Raw genomic sequence first — 20,205 nt, 5'->3', positions numbered from 1 at the left:
GACAGTTTGGTTTATCCGTGGTCTTGCATTTAATTAGAGGAAAATTTAGGTATAGAATGGACACGTCGGGCTTTCTGATTTACAACTGAGGTTGTATGGAAGTCTTTGGAAAGTCGGGGAAACTTATGACTTCTAGCGAGAATCGCGCCAGGGTTTGACAACCGCTCGGTCAAGTAAATACCCGTGTGCGTGTAACAGTATATATTTGGCAGGTTGTGAGCTCTGTGGTCTTGCATTGATTAAAGTAAAATTTATGCATATAATGGACACGTTGGGCTTTATAATTTACAACTGAAGTTGTATGGAAGTCTTTGTAAATTTGGGGTAAACTTATGACTTCTATCGGGTATCACGCTAGTGTCTGACAACGCTCGGTCAAGTAATGACCCCTGGCTTGTAATATATTCTGCATTTCAATTTAGCGTAAATGTGTTCTTGATTATGTTACTTTGCCGTATAGAACAATTAAAAAAATTTAAATCCAGCGATGTTCGGGAGAAGAGAAATATCCCCAACTCACAACGCATACGGTTGAAATGTATTTCAAAGAAAATAAGTACCAGTAAGGTTTTTTTTTTTTTTTTTTTTTTTTTTTTTTTTTTTTTTTTCGCTGTTTTTGTGAGGGAGGGGTATTTTGAGACAATATACAAAGAAATTTCAGTCACAGCACATTAACGTAACACAGAAATATGCCAATATTCTCTCACTGAGCATGTTGCCTATGTAAGCAACTACACCATACACCAATCGTTTTCTTATAAGTTCATAATATCTGTAGAGCGCCCCCTAAATAGAAGTGACGTGTTTTCAAAAACACCGAAACTTACAACGTTTAGCTGCCACTCGACTTTTTCCAACATGAACTGGTCCCCATCTTCGCTAGCCAAGGTTCCGATATGTTAACCCAATTTACACCTTGGCGGATCGAGCAGATATATTAGTGCTTTGTCCTAGGGACATTGACTGGATTTCGTGAGTTGCCTCCCTTGGGATGTAATGCCAACTAATCAATAGCGTGTAACCGTGGTACATTGTAGATGGGCCGAAAAGGGTGGAGGCAATTTACTTCAAAAGGATTCTTTGGAAGTTTAACATCGAAGGTATGACAACGTACCAAAGAAAAGCCATTACAGGTGTATTTGAGTGATGTGTATTTGTACAAGCACAGACCGACAGTGTTAAACTGCGTATGTATGGGTCGATTTAAGTTGTGTGCTCCTCTTGTCTCGATCATCTAGGAACAGGTTCAAACTTGAACAATTTAGGTTTGGTAGGATGCGGTGGTTTTCCTCTGCATGCAATTAAATTCACACGCCCAGAGCACACAAATGCCTGCTCCATCCGCCAAGGTGTAGATAGGCTTAAGATATGGAAACCTTGGCTAGCGAAGATGACTGGTCGCCTATAGTAATTTTACGTAAAATGACACATATTGGTGGTAGCTTCATAGCGGCCGTGAACCAGGTTAGATCAACCGAGCGGATGCGAATCAACGAACTACTTGTTTTTATTTGCAGCTTCTCAGTCACTGCAGTCTCATGTGAATGAGATCTCCACTGTCCTACGTGAAGCTCTGAAAGCGACCGCTTAGGGGCCATGTTCTGGAGACCTTTGAATTAGCCAAGGGAAATGCCGCTTTCATACAATTTCAAAAAGTAAACCAAATCGTTGGGAACACATTGATGAGCTTCTGCCGTACTAATCAGTCTCCCAAACGCCAAGGTAAAAGCCTTCATCTGATTGGCTGATAAAATTAGCGATTATGCTAATAACGTATGTCACCGGAACATGACCCCTAAGCGGTTCTTCTCAGAGCTTCACGTGGGCCAGTGGAGATATAATTGTAATCAAATTGCGGTCACTGCGCAGTTGGAGTGGCCTCGACTTTTTCTGTCACGAAAGTACGCTTCAGATGTATGCCGGCGCAGTAAAATCACACATTTTGTTATGCCTAAATGTCTCCGCAAGAAAAGAAACGTATTCTATTCGGACTACCTATATAACGGCATGTGGCGCAGAATGCATCTAGACGAAGAACCATTGATGTAAGTGGAGAATAAAGAGATCTACGTTTTGGTCACCTTAACGACCGTGTTTGAATGTTTAAAATATTGTAAATGATTCTTTTGTTCGTGTGGTTTCAAATTAGGCTATATGGCAAATGAAACTCATGCTAGCAACGTAATTTTAATAAGGTTTTTATGTGTATGTTTATTTTATTTTTGACATCCTGGAATATTTCCCCACCGGCAATAAAGGAAGTTAACTGCTCCAACGTTTTGCAACGTTTTCCCGCTGTGCACGGTTATGCAAATGTACATGTACCTCTCCTTTAAATGTTACGTGAAAATGCATTTAATAAGGAAATTAACAGGTATGGTATATCGTACTTGCTTCGGCAGTACATATACTAAAATTGGAACGATACAGAGAAGATTAGCATGGCCCCTGCGCAAGGATGACACGCAAATTCGTGAAGCGTTCCATATTTTTAATTTCATTATCAAAATTCACGAAACAGTATGGAACGTGTAAGTTTCATATTAATTTCGACTTGATCATATTGTAATAAATTTGGAGTATGCGCTTTGGTTATAGCGCCCCGTTTTAAGGAATTCTTAGATTTGTGTGATTACTTGTCTGATAATTGGAATTTGGTGCAATATAAATATTCCTTTGCCCGAAATAATTGGCCAATGACTAGGAGCAAACTTCGCGGAGTAAAGTGTTAGTGAGTCTCCATAATGCCATGGTTCACTAGTAGTGAATTGCGACCAAAACCGAATGAATGTCCCTTTCGTAAAATAGTACATATTAAAATCTAGTGGTATACATTGGTAGCGTGACTGCAAGGACAGCACTTACGGTATTAAACCGGTAAATTACACAAGGGCATAAATAAAAAGGGACTTGGCAGAGACCGTTTATGTCGCCATGCGGGCGAATATGGTGCAGTTATATCGGCGAAATGTGCCTGGAAAGCATACATTGACTGGCCTAAGGTGGCGGAGTTAAAATAGTTCCCATTGTTAGGGAGTACTCATATATGTTCTAAGGCGTGAACGGTTGGTGGTGCGGAAACATAATGAAGCCAAAACACGCAGATGTACGGTTGATAGATAGTTGACAGTTTGGTTTATCCGTGGTCTTGCATTTAATTAGAGGAAAATTTAGGTATAGAATGGACACGTCGGGCTTTCTGATTTACAACTGAGGTTGTATGGAAGTCTTTGGAAAGTCGGGGAAACTTATGACTTCTAGCGAGAATCGCGCCAGGGTTTGACAACCGCTCGGTCAAGTAAATACCCGTGTGCGTGTAACAGTATATATTTGGCAGGTTGTGAGCTCTGTGGTCTTGCATTGATTAAAGTAAAATTTATGCATATAATGGACACGTTGGGCTTTATAATTTACAACTGAAGTTGTATGGAAGTCTTTGTAAATTTGGGGTAAACTTATGACTTCTATCGGGTATCACGCTAGTGTCTGACAACGCTCGGTCAAGTAATGACCCCTGGCTTGTAATATATTCTGCATTTCAATTTAGCGTAAATGTGTTCTTGATTATGTTACTTTGCCGTATAGAACAATTAAAAAAATTTAAATCCAGCGATGTTCGGGAGAAGAGAAATATCCCCAACTCACAACGCATACGGTTGAAATGTATTTCAAAGAAAATAAGTACCAGTAAGGTTTTTTTTTTTTTTTTTTTTTTTTTTTGCTGTTTTTGTGAGGGAGGGGTATTTTGAGACAATATACAAAGAAATTTCAGTCACAGCACATTAACGTAACACAGAAATATGCCAATATTCTCTCACTGAGCATGTTGCCTATGTAAGCAACTACACCATACACCAATCGTTTTCTTATAAGTTCATAATATCTGTAGAGCGCCCCCTAAATAGAAGTGACGTGTTTTCAAAAACACCGAAACTTACAACGTTTAGCTGCCACTCGACTTTTTCCAACATGAACTGGTCCCCATCTTCGCTAGCCAAGGTTCCGATATGTTAACCCAATTTACACCTTGGCGGATCGAGCAGATATATTAGTGCTTTGTCCTAGGGACATTGACTGGATTTCGTGAGTTGCCTCCCTTGGGATGTAATGCCAACTAATCAATAGCGTGTAACCGTGGTACATTGTAGATGGGCCGAAAAGGGTGGAGGCAATTTACTTCAAAAGGATTCTTTGGAAGTTTAACATCGAAGGTATGACAACGTACCAAAGAAAAGCCATTACAGGTGTATTTGAGTGATGTGTATTTGTACAAGCACAGACCGACAGTGTTAAACTGCGTATGTATGGGTCGATTTAAGTTGTGTGCTCCTCTTGTCTCGATCATCTAGGAACAGGTTCAAACTTGAACAATTTAGGTTTGGTAGGATGCGGTGGTTTTCCTCTGCATGCAATTAAATTCACACGCCCAGAGCACACAAATGCCTGCTCCATCCGCCAAGGTGTAGATAGGCTTAAGATATGGAAACCTTGGCTAGCGAAGATGACTGGTCGCCTATAGTAATTTTACGTAAAATGACACATATTGGTGGTAGCTTCATAGCGGCCGTGAACCAGGTTAGATCAACCGAGCGGATGCGAATCAACGAACTACTTGTTTTTATTTGCAGCTTCTCAGTCACTGCAGTCTCATGTGAATGAGATCTCCACTGTCCTACGTGAAGCTCTGAAAGCGACCGCTTAGGGGCCATGTTCTGGAGACCTTTGAATTAGCCAAGGGAAATGCCGCTTTCATACAATTTCAAAAAGTAAACCAAATCGTTGGGAACACATTGATGAGCTTCTGCCGTACTAATCAGTCTCCCAAACGCCAAGGTAAAAGCCTTCATCTGATTGGCTGATAAAATTAGCGATTATGCTAATAACGTATGTCACCGGAACATGACCCCTAAGCGGTTCTTCTCAGAGCTTCACGTGGGCCAGTGGAGATATAATTGTAATCAAATTGCGGTCACTGCGCAGTTGGAGTGGCCTCGACTTTTTCTGTCACGAAAGTACGCTTCAGATGTATGCCGGCGCAGTAAAATCACACATTTTGTTATGCCTAAATGTCTCCGCAAGAAAAGAAACGTATTCTATTCGGACTACCTATATAACGGCATGTGGCGCAGAATGCATCTAGACGAAGAACCATTGATGTAAGTGGAGAATAAAGAGATCTACGTTTTGGTCACCTTAACGACCGTGTTTGAATGTTTAAAATATTGTAAATGATTCTTTTGTTCGTGTGGTTTCAAATTAGGCTATATGGCAAATGAAACTCATGCTAGCAACGTAATTTTAATAAGGTTTTTATGTGTATGTTTATTTTATTTTTGACATCCTGGAATATTTCCCCACCGGCAATAAAGGAAGTTAACTGCTCCAACGTTTTGCAACGTTTTCCCGCTGTGCACGGTTATGCAAATGTACATGTACCTCTCCTTTAAATGTTACGTGAAAATGCATTTAATAAGGAAATTAACAGGTATGGTATATCGTACTTGCTTCGGCAGTACATATACTAAAATTGGAACGATACAGAGAAGATTAGCATGGCCCCTGCGCAAGGATGACACGCAAATTCGTGAAGCGTTCCATATTTTTAATTTCATTATCAAAATTCACGAAACAGTATGGAACGTGTAAGTTTCATATTAATTTCGACTTGATCATATTGTAATAAATTTGGAGTATGCGCTTTGGTTATAGCGCCCCGTTTTAAGGAATTCTTAGATTTGTGTGATTACTTGTCTGATAATTGGAATTTGGTGCAATATAAATATTCCTTTGCCCGAAATAATTGGCCAATGACTAGGAGCAAACTTCGCGGAGTAAAGTGTTAGTGAGTCTCCATAATGCCATGGTTCACTAGTAGTGAATTGCGACCAAAACCGAATGAATGTCCCTTTCGTAAAATAGTACATATTAAAATCTAGTGGTATACATTGGTAGCGTGACTGCAAGGACAGCACTTACGGTATTAAACCGGTAAATTACACAAGGGCATAAATAAAAAGGGACTTGGCAGAGACCGTTTATGTCGCCATGCGGGCGAATATGGTGCAGTTATATCGGCGAAATGTGCCTGGAAAGCATACATTGACTGGCCTAAGGTGGCGGAGTTAAAATAGTTCCCATTGTTAGGGAGTACTCATATATGTTCTAAGGCGTGAACGGTTGGTGGTGCGGAAACATAATGAAGCCAAAACACGCAGATGTACGGTTGATAGATAGTTGACAGTTTGGTTTATCCGTGGTCTTGCATTTAATTAGAGGAAAATTTAGGTATAGAATGGACACGTCGGGCTTTCTGATTTACAACTGAGGTTGTATGGAAGTCTTTGGAAAGTCGGGGAAACTTATGACTTCTAGCGAGAATCGCGCCAGGGTTTGACAACCGCTCGGTCAAGTAAATACCCGTGTGCGTGTAACAGTATATATTTGGCAGGTTGTGAGCTCTGTGGTCTTGCATTGATTAAAGTAAAATTTATGCATATAATGGACACGTTGGGCTTTATAATTTACAACTGAAGTTGTATGGAAGTCTTTGTAAATTTGGGGTAAACTTATGACTTCTATCGGGTATCACGCTAGTGTCTGACAACGCTCGGTCAAGTAATGACCCCTGGCTTGTAATATATTCTGCATTTCAATTTAGCGTAAATGTGTTCTTGATTATGTTACTTTGCCGTATAGAACAATTAAAAAAATTTAAATCCAGCGATGTTCGGGAGAAGAGAAATATCCCCAACTCACAACGCATACGGTTGAAATGTATTTCAAAGAAAATAAGTACCAGTAAGGTTTTTTTTTTTTTTTTTTTTTTTTTTTGCTGTTTTTGTGAGGGAGGGGTATTTTGAGACAATATACAAAGAAATTTCAGTCACAGCACATTAACGTAACACAGAAATATGCCAATATTCTCTCACTGAGCATGTTGCCTATGTAAGCAACTACACCATACACCAATCGTTTTCTTATAAGTTCATAATATCTGTAGAGCGCCCCCTAAATAGAAGTGACGTGTTTTCAAAAACACCGAAACTTACAACGTTTAGCTGCCACTCGACTTTTTCCAACATGAACTGGTCCCCATCTTCGCTAGCCAAGGTTCCGATATGTTAACCCAATTTACACCTTGGCGGATCGAGCAGATATATTAGTGCTTTGTCCTAGGGACATTGACTGGATTTCGTGAGTTGCCTCCCTTGGGATGTAATGCCAACTAATCAATAGCGTGTAACCGTGGTACATTGTAGATGGGCCGAAAAGGGTGGAGGCAATTTACTTCAAAAGGATTCTTTGGAAGTTTAACATCGAAGGTATGACAACGTACCAAAGAAAAGCCATTACAGGTGTATTTGAGTGATGTGTATTTGTACAAGCACAGACCGACAGTGTTAAACTGCGTATGTATGGGTCGATTTAAGTTGTGTGCTCCTCTTGTCTCGATCATCTAGGAACAGGTTCAAACTTGAACAATTTAGGTTTGGTAGGATGCGGTGGTTTTCCTCTGCATGCAATTAAATTCACACGCCCAGAGCACACAAATGCCTGCTCCATCCGCCAAGGTGTAGATAGGCTTAAGATATGGAAACCTTGGCTAGCGAAGATGACTGGTCGCCTATAGTAATTTTACGTAAAATGACACATATTGGTGGTAGCTTCATAGCGGCCGTGAACCAGGTTAGATCAACCGAGCGGATGCGAATCAACGAACTACTTGTTTTTATTTGCAGCTTCTCAGTCACTGCAGTCTCATGTGAATGAGATCTCCACTGTCCTACGTGAAGCTCTGAAAGCGACCGCTTAGGGGCCATGTTCTGGAGACCTTTGAATTAGCCAAGGGAAATGCCGCTTTCATACAATTTCAAAAAGTAAACCAAATCGTTGGGAACACATTGATGAGCTTCTGCCGTACTAATCAGTCTCCCAAACGCCAAGGTAAAAGCCTTCATCTGATTGGCTGATAAAATTAGCGATTATGCTAATAACGTATGTCACCGGAACATGACCCCTAAGCGGTTCTTCTCAGAGCTTCACGTGGGCCAGTGGAGATATAATTGTAATCAAATTGCGGTCACTGCGCAGTTGGAGTGGCCTCGACTTTTTCTGTCACGAAAGTACGCTTCAGATGTATGCCGGCGCAGTAAAATCACACATTTTGTTATGCCTAAATGTCTCCGCAAGAAAAGAAACGTATTCTATTCGGACTACCTATATAACGGCATGTGGCGCAGAATGCATCTAGACGAAGAACCATTGATGTAAGTGGAGAATAAAGAGATCTACGTTTTGGTCACCTTAACGACCGTGTTTGAATGTTTAAAATATTGTAAATGATTCTTTTGTTCGTGTGGTTTCAAATTAGGCTATATGGCAAATGAAACTCATGCTAGCAACGTAATTTTAATAAGGTTTTTATGTGTATGTTTATTTTATTTTTGACATCCTGGAATATTTCCCCACCGGCAATAAAGGAAGTTAACTGCTCCAACGTTTTGCAACGTTTTCCCGCTGTGCACGGTTATGCAAATGTACATGTACCTCTCCTTTAAATGTTACGTGAAAATGCATTTAATAAGGAAATTAACAGGTATGGTATATCGTACTTGCTTCGGCAGTACATATACTAAAATTGGAACGATACAGAGAAGATTAGCATGGCCCCTGCGCAAGGATGACACGCAAATTCGTGAAGCGTTCCATATTTTTAATTTCATTATCAAAATTCACGAAACAGTATGGAACGTGTAAGTTTCATATTAATTTCGACTTGATCATATTGTAATAAATTTGGAGTATGCGCTTTGGTTATAGCGCCCCGTTTTAAGGAATTCTTAGATTTGTGTGATTACTTGTCTGATAATTGGAATTTGGTGCAATATAAATATTCCTTTGCCCGAAATAATTGGCCAATGACTAGGAGCAAACTTCGCGGAGTAAAGTGTTAGTGAGTCTCCATAATGCCATGGTTCACTAGTAGTGAATTGCGACCAAAACCGAATGAATGTCCCTTTCGTAAAATAGTACATATTAAAATCTAGTGGTATACATTGGTAGCGTGACTGCAAGGACAGCACTTACGGTATTAAACCGGTAAATTACACAAGGGCATAAATAAAAAGGGACTTGGCAGAGACCGTTTATGTCGCCATGCGGGCGAATATGGTGCAGTTATATCGGCGAAATGTGCCTGGAAAGCATACATTGACTGGCCTAAGGTGGCGGAGTTAAAATAGTTCCCATTGTTAGGGAGTACTCATATATGTTCTAAGGCGTGAACGGTTGGTGGTGCGGAAACATAATGAAGCCAAAACACGCAGATGTACGGTTGATAGATAGTTGACAGTTTGGTTTATCCGTGGTCTTGCATTTAATTAGAGGAAAATTTAGGTATAGAATGGACACGTCGGGCTTTCTGATTTACAACTGAGGTTGTATGGAAGTCTTTGGAAAGTCGGGGAAACTTATGACTTCTAGCGAGAATCGCGCCAGGGTTTGACAACCGCTCGGTCAAGTAAATACCCGTGTGCGTGTAACAGTATATATTTGGCAGGTTGTGAGCTCTGTGGTCTTGCATTGATTAAAGTAAAATTTATGCATATAATGGACACGTTGGGCTTTATAATTTACAACTGAAGTTGTATGGAAGTCTTTGTAAATTTGGGGTAAACTTATGACTTCTATCGGGTATCACGCTAGTGTCTGACAACGCTCGGTCAAGTAATGACCCCTGGCTTGTAATATATTCTGCATTTCAATTTAGCGTAAATGTGTTCTTGATTATGTTACTTTGCCGTATAGAACAATTAAAAAAATTTAAATCCAGCGATGTTCGGGAGAAGAGAAATATCCCCAACTCACAACGCATACGGTTGAAATGTATTTCAAAGAAAATAAGTACCAGTAAGGTTTTTTTTTTTTTTTTTTTTTTTTTTTTGCTGTTTTTGTGAGGGAGGGGTATTTTGAGACAATATACAAAGAAATTTCAGTCACAGCACATTAACGTAACACAGAAATATGCCAATATTCTCTCACTGAGCATGTTGCCTATGTAAGCAACTACACCATACACCAATCGTTTTCTTATAAGTTCATAATATCTGTAGAGCGCCCCCTAAATAGAAGTGACGTGTTTTCAAAAACACCGAAACTTACAACGTTTAGCTGCCACTCGACTTTTTCCAACATGAACTGGTCCCCATCTTCGCTAGCCAAGGTTCCGATATGTTAACCCAATTTACACCTTGGCGGATCGAGCAGATATATTAGTGCTTTGTCCTAGGGACATTGACTGGATTTCGTGAGTTGCCTCCCTTGGGATGTAATGCCAACTAATCAATAGCGTGTAACCGTGGTACATTGTAGATGGGCCGAAAAGGGTGGAGGCAATTTACTTCAAAAGGATTCTTTGGAAGTTTAACATCGAAGGTATGACAACGTACCAAAGAAAAGCCATTACAGGTGTATTTGAGTGATGTGTATTTGTACAAGCACAGACCGACAGTGTTAAACTGCGTATGTATGGGTCGATTTAAGTTGTGTGCTCCTCTTGTCTCGATCATCTAGGAACAGGTTCAAACTTGAACAATTTAGGTTTGGTAGGATGCGGTGGTTTTCCTCTGCATGCAATTAAATTCACACGCCCAGAGCACACAAATGCCTGCTCCATCCGCCAAGGTGTAGATAGGCTTAAGATATGGAAACCTTGGCTAGCGAAGATGACTGGTCGCCTATAGTAATTTTACGTAAAATGACACATATTGGTGGTAGCTTCATAGCGGCCGTGAACCAGGTTAGATCAACCGAGCGGATGCGAATCAACGAACTACTTGTTTTTATTTGCAGCTTCTCAGTCACTGCAGTCTCATGTGAATGAGATCTCCACTGTCCTACGTGAAGCTCTGAAAGCGACCGCTTAGGGGCCATGTTCTGGAGACCTTTGAATTAGCCAAGGGAAATGCCGCTTTCATACAATTTCAAAAAGTAAACCAAATCGTTGGGAACACATTGATGAGCTTCTGCCGTACTAATCAGTCTCCCAAACGCCAAGGTAAAAGCCTTCATCTGATTGGCTGATAAAATTAGCGATTATGCTAATAACGTATGTCACCGGAACATGACCCCTAAGCGGTTCTTCTCAGAGCTTCACGTGGGCCAGTGGAGATATAATTGTAATCAAATTGCGGTCACTGCGCAGTTGGAGTGGCCTCGACTTTTTCTGTCACGAAAGTACGCTTCAGATGTATGCCGGCGCAGTAAAATCACACATTTTGTTATGCCTAAATGTCTCCGCAAGAAAAGAAACGTATTCTATTCGGACTACCTATATAACGGCATGTGGCGCAGAATGCATCTAGACGAAGAACCATTGATGTAAGTGGAGAATAAAGAGATCTACGTTTTGGTCACCTTAACGACCGTGTTTGAATGTTTAAAATATTGTAAATGATTCTTTTGTTCGTGTGGTTTCAAATTAGGCTATATGGCAAATGAAACTCATGCTAGCAACGTAATTTTAATAAGGTTTTTATGTGTATGTTTATTTTATTTTTGACATCCTGGAATATTTCCCCACCGGCAATAAAGGAAGTTAACTGCTCCAACGTTTTGCAACGTTTTCCCGCTGTGCACGGTTATGCAAATGTACATGTACCTCTCCTTTAAATGTTACGTGAAAATGCATTTAATAAGGAAATTAACAGGTATGGTATATCGTACTTGCTTCGGCAGTACATATACTAAAATTGGAACGATACAGAGAAGATTAGCATGGCCCCTGCGCAAGGATGACACGCAAATTCGTGAAGCGTTCCATATTTTTAATTTCATTATCAAAATTCACGAAACAGTATGGAACGTGTAAGTTTCATATTAATTTCGACTTGATCATATTGTAATAAATTTGGAGTATGCGCTTTGGTTATAGCGCCCCGTTTTAAGGAATTCTTAGATTTGTGTGATTACTTGTCTGATAATTGGAATTTGGTGCAATATAAATATTCCTTTGCCCGAAATAATTGGCCAATGACTAGGAGCAAACTTCGCGGAGTAAAGTGTTAGTGAGTCTCCATAATGCCATGGTTCACTAGTAGTGAATTGCGACCAAAACCGAATGAATGTCCCTTTCGTAAAATAGTACATATTAAAATCTAGTGGTATACATTGGTAGCGTGACTGCAAGGACAGCACTTACGGTATTAAACCGGTAAATTACACAAGGGCATAAATAAAAAGGGACTTGGCAGAGACCGTTTATGTCGCCATGCGGGCGAATATGGTGCAGTTATATCGGCGAAATGTGCCTGGAAAGCATACATTGACTGGCCTAAGGTGGCGGAGTTAAAATAGTTCCCATTGTTAGGGAGTACTCATATATGTTCTAAGGCGTGAACGGTTGGTGGTGCGGAAACATAATGAAGCCAAAACACGCAGATGTACGGTTGATAGATAGTTGACAGTTTGGTTTATCCGTGGTCTTGCATTTAATTAGAGGAAAATTTAGGTATAGAATGGACACGTCGGGCTTTCTGATTTACAACTGAGGTTGTATGGAAGTCTTTGGAAAGTCGGGGAAACTTATGACTTCTAGCGAGAATCGCGCCAGGGTTTGACAACCGCTCGGTCAAGTAAATACCCGTGTGCGTGTAACAGTATATATTTGGCAGGTTGTGAGCTCTGTGGTCTTGCATTGATTAAAGTAAAATTTATGCATATAATGGACACGTTGGGCTTTATAATTTACAACTGAAGTTGTATGGAAGTCTTTGTAAATTTGGGGTAAACTTATGACTTCTATCGGGTATCACGCTAGTGTCTGACAACGCTCGGTCAAGTAATGACCCCTGGCTTGTAATATATTCTGCATTTCAATTTAGCGTAAATGTGTTCTTGATTATGTTACTTTGCCGTATAGAACAATTAAAAAAATTTAAATCCAGCGATGTTCGGGAGAAGAGAAATATCCCCAACTCACAACGCATACGGTTGAAATGTATTTCAAAGAAAATAAGTACCAGTAAGGTTTTTTTTTTTTTTTTTTTTTTTTTTTTTTTTTTTTTTTTCGCTGTTTTTGTGAGGGAGGGGTATTTTGAGACAATATACAAAGAAATTTCAGTCACAGCACATTAACGTAACACAGAAATATGCCAATATTCTCTCACTGAGCATGTTGCCTATGTAAGCAACTACACCATACACCAATCGTTTTCTTATAAGTTCATAATATCTGTAGAGCGCCCCCTAAATAGAAGTGACGTGTTTTCAAAAACACCGAAACTTACAACGTTTAGCTGCCACTCGACTTTTTCCAACATGAACTGGTCCCCATCTTCGCTAGCCAAGGTTCCGATATGTTAACCCAATTTACACCTTGGCGGATCGAGCAGATATATTAGTGCTTTGTCCTAGGGACATTGACTGGATTTCGTGAGTTGCCTCCCTTGGGATGTAATGCCAACTAATCAATAGCGTGTAACCGTGGTACATTGTAGATGGGCCGAAAAGGGTGGAGGCAATTTACTTCAAAAGGATTCTTTGGAAGTTTAACATCGAAGGTATGACAACGTACCAAAGAAAAGCCATTACAGGTGTATTTGAGTGATGTGTATTTGTACAAGCACAGACCGACAGTGTTAAACTGCGTATGTATGGGTCGATTTAAGTTGTGTGCTCCTCTTGTCTCGATCATCTAGGAACAGGTTCAAACTTGAACAATTTAGGTTTGGTAGGATGCGGTGGTTTTCCTCTGCATGCAATTAAATTCACACGCCCAGAGCACACAAATGCCTGCTCCATCCGCCAAGGTGTAGATAGGCTTAAGATATGGAAACCTTGGCTAGCGAAGATGACTGGTCGCCTATAGTAATTTTACGTAAAATGACACATATTGGTGGTAGCTTCATAGCGGCCGTGAACCAGGTTAGATCAACCGAGCGGATGCGAATCAACGAACTACTTGTTTTTATTTGCAGCTTCTCAGTCACTGCAGTCTCATGTGAATGAGATCTCCACTGTCCTACGTGAAGCTCTGAAAGCGACCGCTTAGGGGCCATGTTCTGGAGACCTTTGAATTAGCCAAGGGAAATGCCGCTTTCATACAATTTCAAAAAGTAAACCAAATCGTTGGGAACACATTGATGAGCTTCTGCCGTACTAATCAGTCTCCCAAACGCCAAGGTAAAAGCCTTCATCTGATTGGCTGATAAAATTAGCGATTATGCTAATAACGTATGTCACCGGAACATGACCCCTAAGCGGTTCTTCTCAGAGCTTCACGTGGGCCAGTGGAGATATAATTGTAATCAAATTGCGGTCACTGCGCAGTTGGAGTGGCCTCGACTTTTTCTGTCACGAAAGTACGCTTCAGATGTATGCCGGCGCAGTAAAATCACACATTTTGTTATGCCTAAATGTCTCCGCAAGAAAAGAAACGTATTCTATTCGGACTACCTATATAACGGCATGTGGCGCAGAATGCATCTAGACGAAGAACCATTGATGTAAGTGGAGAATAAAGAGATCTACGTTTTGGTCACCTTAACGACCGTGTTTGAATGTTTAAAATATTGTAAATGATTCTTTTGTTCGTGTGGTTTCAAATTAGGCTATATGGCAAATGAAACTCATGCTAGCAACGTAATTTTAATAAGGTTTTTATGTGTATGTTTATTTTATTTTTGACATCCTGGAATATTTCCCCACCGGCAATAAAGGAAGTTAACTGTTCCAACGTTTTGCAACGTTTTCCCGCTGTGCACGGTTATGCAAATGTACATGTACCTCTCCTTTAAATGTTACGTGAAAATGCATTTAATAAGGAAATTAACAGGTATGGTATATCGTACTTGCTTCGGCAGTACATATACTAAAATTGGAACGATACAGAGAAGATTAGCATGGCCCCTGCGCAAGGATGACACGCAAATTCGTGAAGCGTTCCATATTTTTAATTTCATTATCAAAATTCACGAAACAGTATGGAACGTGTAAGTTTCATATTAATTTCGACTTGATCATATTGTAATAAATTTGGAGTATGCGCTTTGGTTATAGCGCCCCGTTTTAAGGAATTCTTAGATTTGTGTGATTACTTGTCTGATAATTGGAATTTGGTGCAATATAAATATTCCTTTGCCCGAAATAATTGGCCAATGACTAGGAGCAAACTTCGCGGAGTAAAGTGTTAGTGAGTCTCCATAATGCCATGGTTCACTAGTAGTGAATTGCGACCAAAACCGAATGAATGTCCCTTTCGTAAAATAGTACATATTAAAATCTAGTGGTATACATTGGTAGCGTGACTGCAAGGACAGCACTTACGGTATTAAACCGGTAAATTACACAAGGGCATAAATAAAAAGGGACTTGGCAGAGACCGTTTATGTCGCCATGCGGGCGAATATGGTGCAGTTATATCGGCGAAATGTGCCTGGAAAGCATACATTGACTGGCCTAAGGTGGCGGAGTTAAAATAGTTCCCATTGTTAGGGAGTACTCATATATGTTCTAAGGCGTGAACGGTTGGTGGTGCGGAAACATAATGAAGCCAAAACACGCAGATGTACGGTTGATAGATAGTTGACAGTTTGGTTTATCCGTGGTCTTGCATTTAATTAGAGGAAAATTTAGGTATAGAATGGACACGTCGGGCTTTCTGATTTACAACTGAGGTTGTATGGAAGTCTTTGGAAAGTCGGGGAAACTTATGACTTCTAGCGAGAATCGCGCCAGGGTTTGACAACCGCTCGGTCAAGTAAATACCCGTGTGCGTGTAACAGTATATATTTGGCAGGTTGTGAGCTCTGTGGTCTTGCATTGATTAAAGTAAAATTTATGCATATAATGGACACGTTGGGCTTTATAATTTACAACTGAAGTTGTATGGAAGTCTTTGTAAATTTGGGGTAAACTTATGACTTCTATCGGGTATCACGCTAGTGTCTGACAACGCTCGGTCAAGTAATGACCCCTGGCTTGTAATATATTCTGCATTTCAATTTAGCGTAAATGTGTTCTTGATTATGTTACTTTGCCGTATAGAACAATTAAAAAAATTTAAATCCAGCGATGTTCGGGAGAAGAGAAATATCCCCAACTCACAACGCATACGGTTGAAATGTATTTCAAAGAAAATAAGTACCAGTAAGGTTTTTTTTTTTTTTTTTTTTTTTTTTTGCTGTTTTTGTGAGGGAGGGGTATTTTGAGACAATATACAAAGAAATTTCAGTCACAGCACATTAACGTAACACAGAAATATGCCAATATTCTCTCACTGAGCATGTTGCCTATGTAAGCAACTACACCATACACCAATCGTTTTCTTATAAGTTCATAATATCTGTAGAGCGCCCCCTAAATAGAAGTGACGTGTTTTCAAAAACACCGAAACTTACAACGTTTAGCTGCCACTCGACTTTTTCCAACATGAACTGGTCCCCATCTTCGCTAGCCAAGGTTCCGATATGTTAACCCAATTTACACCTTGGCGGATCGAGCAGATATATTAGTGCTTTGTCCTAGGGACATTGACTGGATTTCGTGAGTTCCCTCCCTTGGGATGTAATGCCAACTAATCAATAGCGTGTAACCGTGGTACATTGTAGATGGGCCGAAAAGGGTGGAGGCAATTTACTTCAAAAGGATTCTTTGGAAGTTTAACATCGAAGGTATGACAACGTACCAAAGAAAAGCCATTACAGGTGTATTTGAGTGATGTGTATTTGTACAAGCACAGACCGACAGTGTTAAACTGCGTATGTATGGGTCGATTTAAGTTGTGTGCTCCTCTTGTCTCGATCATCTAGGAACAGGTTCAAACTTGAACAATTTAGGTTTGGTAGGATGCGGTGGTTTTCCTCTGCATGCAATTAAATTCACACGCCCAGAGCACACAAATGCCTGCTCCATCCGCCAAGGTGTAGATAGGCTTAAGATATGGAAACCTTGGCTAGCGAAGATGACTGGTCGCCTATAGTAATTTTACGTAAAATGACACATATTGGTGGTAGCTTCATAGCGGCCGTGAACCAGGTTAGATCAACCGAGCGGATGCGAATCAACGAACTACTTGTTTTTATTTGCAGCTTCTCAGTCACTGCAGTCTCATGTGAATGAGATCTCCACTGTCCTACGTGAAGCTCTGAAAGCGACCGCTTAGGGGCCATGTTCTGGAGACCTTTGAATTAGCCAAGGGAAATGCCGCTTTCATACAATTTCAAAAAGTAAACCAAATCGTTGGGAACACATTGATGAGCTTCTGCCGTACTAATCAGTCTCCCAAACGCCAAGGTAAAAGCCTTCATCTGATTGGCTGATAAAATTAGCGATTATGCTAATAACGTATGTCACCGGAACATGACCCCTAAGCGGTTCTTCTCAGAGCTTCACGTGGGCCAGTGGAGATATAATTGTAATCAAATTGCGGTCACTGCGCAGTTGGAGTGGCCTCGACTTTTTCTGTCACGAAAGTACGCTTCAGATGTATGCCGGCGCAGTAAAATCACACATTTTGTTATGCCTAAATGTCTCCGCAAGAAAAGAAACGTATTCTATTCGGACTACCTATATAACGGCATGTGGCGCAGAATGCATCTAGACGAAGAACCATTGATGTAAGTGGAGAATAAAGAGATCTACGTTTTGGTCACCTTAACGACCGTGTTTGAATGTTTAAAATATTGTAAATGATTCTTTTGTTCGTGTGGTTTCAAATTAGGCTATATGGCAAATGAAACTCATGCTAGCAACGTAATTTTAATAAGGTTTTTATGTGTATGTTTATTTTATTTTTGACATCCTGGAATATTTCCCCACCGGCAATAAAGGAAGTTAACTGCTCCAACGTTTTGCAACGTTTTCCCGCTGTGCACGGTTATGCAAATGTACATGTACCTCTCCTTTAAATGTTACGTGAAAATGCATTTAATAAGGAAATTAACAGGTATGGTATATCGTACTTGCTTCGGCAGTACATATACTAAAATTGGAACGATACAGAGAAGATTAGCATGGCCCCTGCGCAAGGATGACACGCAAATTCGTGAAGCGTTCCATATTTTTAATTTCATTATCAAAATTCACGAAACAGTATGGAACGTGTAAGTTTCATATTAATTTCGACTTGATCATATTGTAATAAATTTGGAGTATGCGCTTTGGTTATAGCGCCCCGTTTTAAGGAATTCTTAGATTTGTGTGATTACTTGTCTGATAATTGGAATTTGGTGCAATATAAATATTCCTTTGCCCGAAATAATTGGCCAATGACTAGGAGCAAACTTCGCGGAGTAAAGTGTTAGTGAGTCTCCATAATGCCATGGTTCACTAGTAGTGAATTGCGACCAAAACCGAATGAATGTCCCTTTCGTAAAATAGTACATATTAAAATCTAGTGGTATACATTGGTAGCGTGACTGCAAGGACAGCACTTACGGTATTAAACCGGTAAATTACACAAGGGCATAAATAAAAAGGGACTTGGCAGAGACCGTTTATGTCGCCATGCGGGCGAATATGGTGCAGTTATATCGGCGAAATGTGCCTGGAAAGCATACATTGACTGGCCTAAGGTGGCGGAGTTAAAATAGTTCCCATTGTTAGGGAGTACTCATATATGTTCTAAGGCGTGAACGGTTGGTGGTGCGGAAACATAATGAAGCCAAAACACGCAGATGTACGGTTGATAGATAGTTGACAGTTTGGTTTATCCGTGGTCTTGCATTTAATTAGAGGAAAATTTAGGTATAGAATGGACACGTCGGGCTTTCTGATTTACAACTGAGGTTGTATGGAAGTCTTTGGAAAGTCGGGGAAACTTATGACTTCTAGCGAGAATCGCGCCAGGGTTTGACAACCGCTCGGTCAAGTAAATACCCGTGTGCGTGTAACAGTATATATTTGGCAGGTTGTGAGCTCTGTGGTCTTGCATTGATTAAAGTAAAATTTATGCATATAATGGACACGTTGGGCTTTATAATTTACAACTGAAGTTGTATGGAAGTCTTTGTAAATTTGGGGTAAACTTATGACTTCTATCGGGTATCACGCTAGTGTCTGACAACGCTCGGTCAAGTAATGACCCCTGGCTTGTAATATATTCTGCATTTCAATTTAGCGTAAATGTGTTCTTGATTATGTTACTTTGCCGTATAGAACAATTAAAAAAATTTAAATCCAGCGATGTTCGGGAGAAGAGAAATATCCCCAACTCACAACGCATACGGTTGAAATGTATTTCAAAGAAAATAAGTACCAGTAAGGTTTTTTTTTTTTTTTTTTTTTTTTTTTGCTGTTTTTGTGAGGGAGGGGTATTTTGAGACAATATACAAAGAAATTTCAGTCACAGCACATTAACGTAACACAGAAATATGCCAATATTCTCTCACTGAGCATGTTGCCTATGTAAGCAACTACACCATACACCAATCGTTTTCTTATAAGTTCATAATATCTGTAGAGCGCCCCCTAAATAGAAGTGACGTGTTTTCAAAAACACCGAAACTTACAACGTTTAGCTGCCACTCGACTTTTTCCAACATGAACTGGTCCCCATCTTCGCTAGCCAAGGTTCCGATATGTTAACCCAATTTACACCTTGGCGGATCGAGCAGATATATTAGTGCTTTGTCCTAGGGACATTGACTGGATTTCGTGAGTTGCCTCCCTTGGGATGTAATGCCAACTAATCAATAGCGTGTAACCGTGGTACATTGTAGATGGGCCGAAAAGGGTGGAGGCAATTTACTTCAAAAGGATTCTTTGGAAGTTTAACATCGAAGGTATGACAACGTACCAAAGAAAAGCCATTACAGGTGTATTTGAGTGATGTGTATTTGTACAAGCACAGACCGACAGTGTTAAACTGCGTATGTATGGGTCGATTTAAGTTGTGTGCTCCTCTTGTCTCGATCATCTAGGAACAGGTTCAAACTTGAACAATTTAGGTTTGGTAGGATGCGGTGGTTTTCCTCTGCATGCAATTAAATTCACACGCCCAGAGCACACAAATGCCTGCTCCATCCGCCAAGGTGTAGATAGGCTTAAGATATGGAAACCTTGGCTAGCGAAGATGACTGGTCGCCTATAGTAATTTTACGTAAAATGACACATATTGGTGGTAGCTTCATAGCGGCCGTGAACCAGGTTAGATCAACCGAGCGGATGCGAATCAACGAACTACTTGTTTTTATTTGCAGCTTCTCA

General features: G+C 40.2%; 6 non-coding genes across 6 annotated transcripts; all 6 read left to right on the top strand.

Annotated features, from left to right (window-relative positions):
• The first annotated feature begins 2,386 nt into the window (after positions 1-2,386).
• On the top strand, positions 2,387-2,493 carry LOC149780656 (U6 spliceosomal RNA). The gene has a single exon (XR_016415294.1). It is a non-coding gene; the product is annotated as a U6 spliceosomal RNA (small nuclear RNA).
• Positions 2,494-5,497: 3,004 nt separating this feature from the next.
• On the top strand, positions 5,498-5,604 carry LOC149780655 (U6 spliceosomal RNA). Its single transcript, XR_016415293.1, has one exon. It is a non-coding gene; the product is annotated as a U6 spliceosomal RNA (small nuclear RNA).
• A 3,004-nt stretch (positions 5,605-8,608) lies between these two features.
• On the top strand, positions 8,609-8,715 carry LOC149780654 (U6 spliceosomal RNA). Its single transcript, XR_016415291.1, has one exon. It is a non-coding gene; the product is annotated as a U6 spliceosomal RNA (small nuclear RNA).
• A 3,005-nt stretch (positions 8,716-11,720) lies between these two features.
• LOC149780653 (U6 spliceosomal RNA) lies at positions 11,721-11,827 on the top strand. The gene has a single exon (XR_016415290.1). It is a non-coding gene; the product is annotated as a U6 spliceosomal RNA (small nuclear RNA).
• A 3,018-nt stretch (positions 11,828-14,845) lies between these two features.
• LOC149780652 (U6 spliceosomal RNA) lies at positions 14,846-14,952 on the top strand. The gene has a single exon (XR_016415289.1). It is a non-coding gene; the product is annotated as a U6 spliceosomal RNA (small nuclear RNA).
• Positions 14,953-17,956: 3,004 nt separating this feature from the next.
• On the top strand, positions 17,957-18,063 carry LOC149780651 (U6 spliceosomal RNA). The gene has a single exon (XR_016415288.1). It is a non-coding gene; the product is annotated as a U6 spliceosomal RNA (small nuclear RNA).
• The last annotated feature ends 2,142 nt before the right edge of the window (positions 18,064-20,205 follow it).

The sequence above is a fragment of the Sinohyriopsis cumingii genome, chromosome 16 (assembly GCF_028554795.1).
Source record: "Sinohyriopsis cumingii isolate HCF-2022 chromosome 16, ASM2855479v2, whole genome shotgun sequence".
NCBI classification, from domain to species: domain Eukaryota; kingdom Metazoa; phylum Mollusca; class Bivalvia; order Unionida; family Unionidae; genus Sinohyriopsis; species Sinohyriopsis cumingii.
This window is presented reverse-complemented; position numbering and strand designations above follow the sequence as displayed.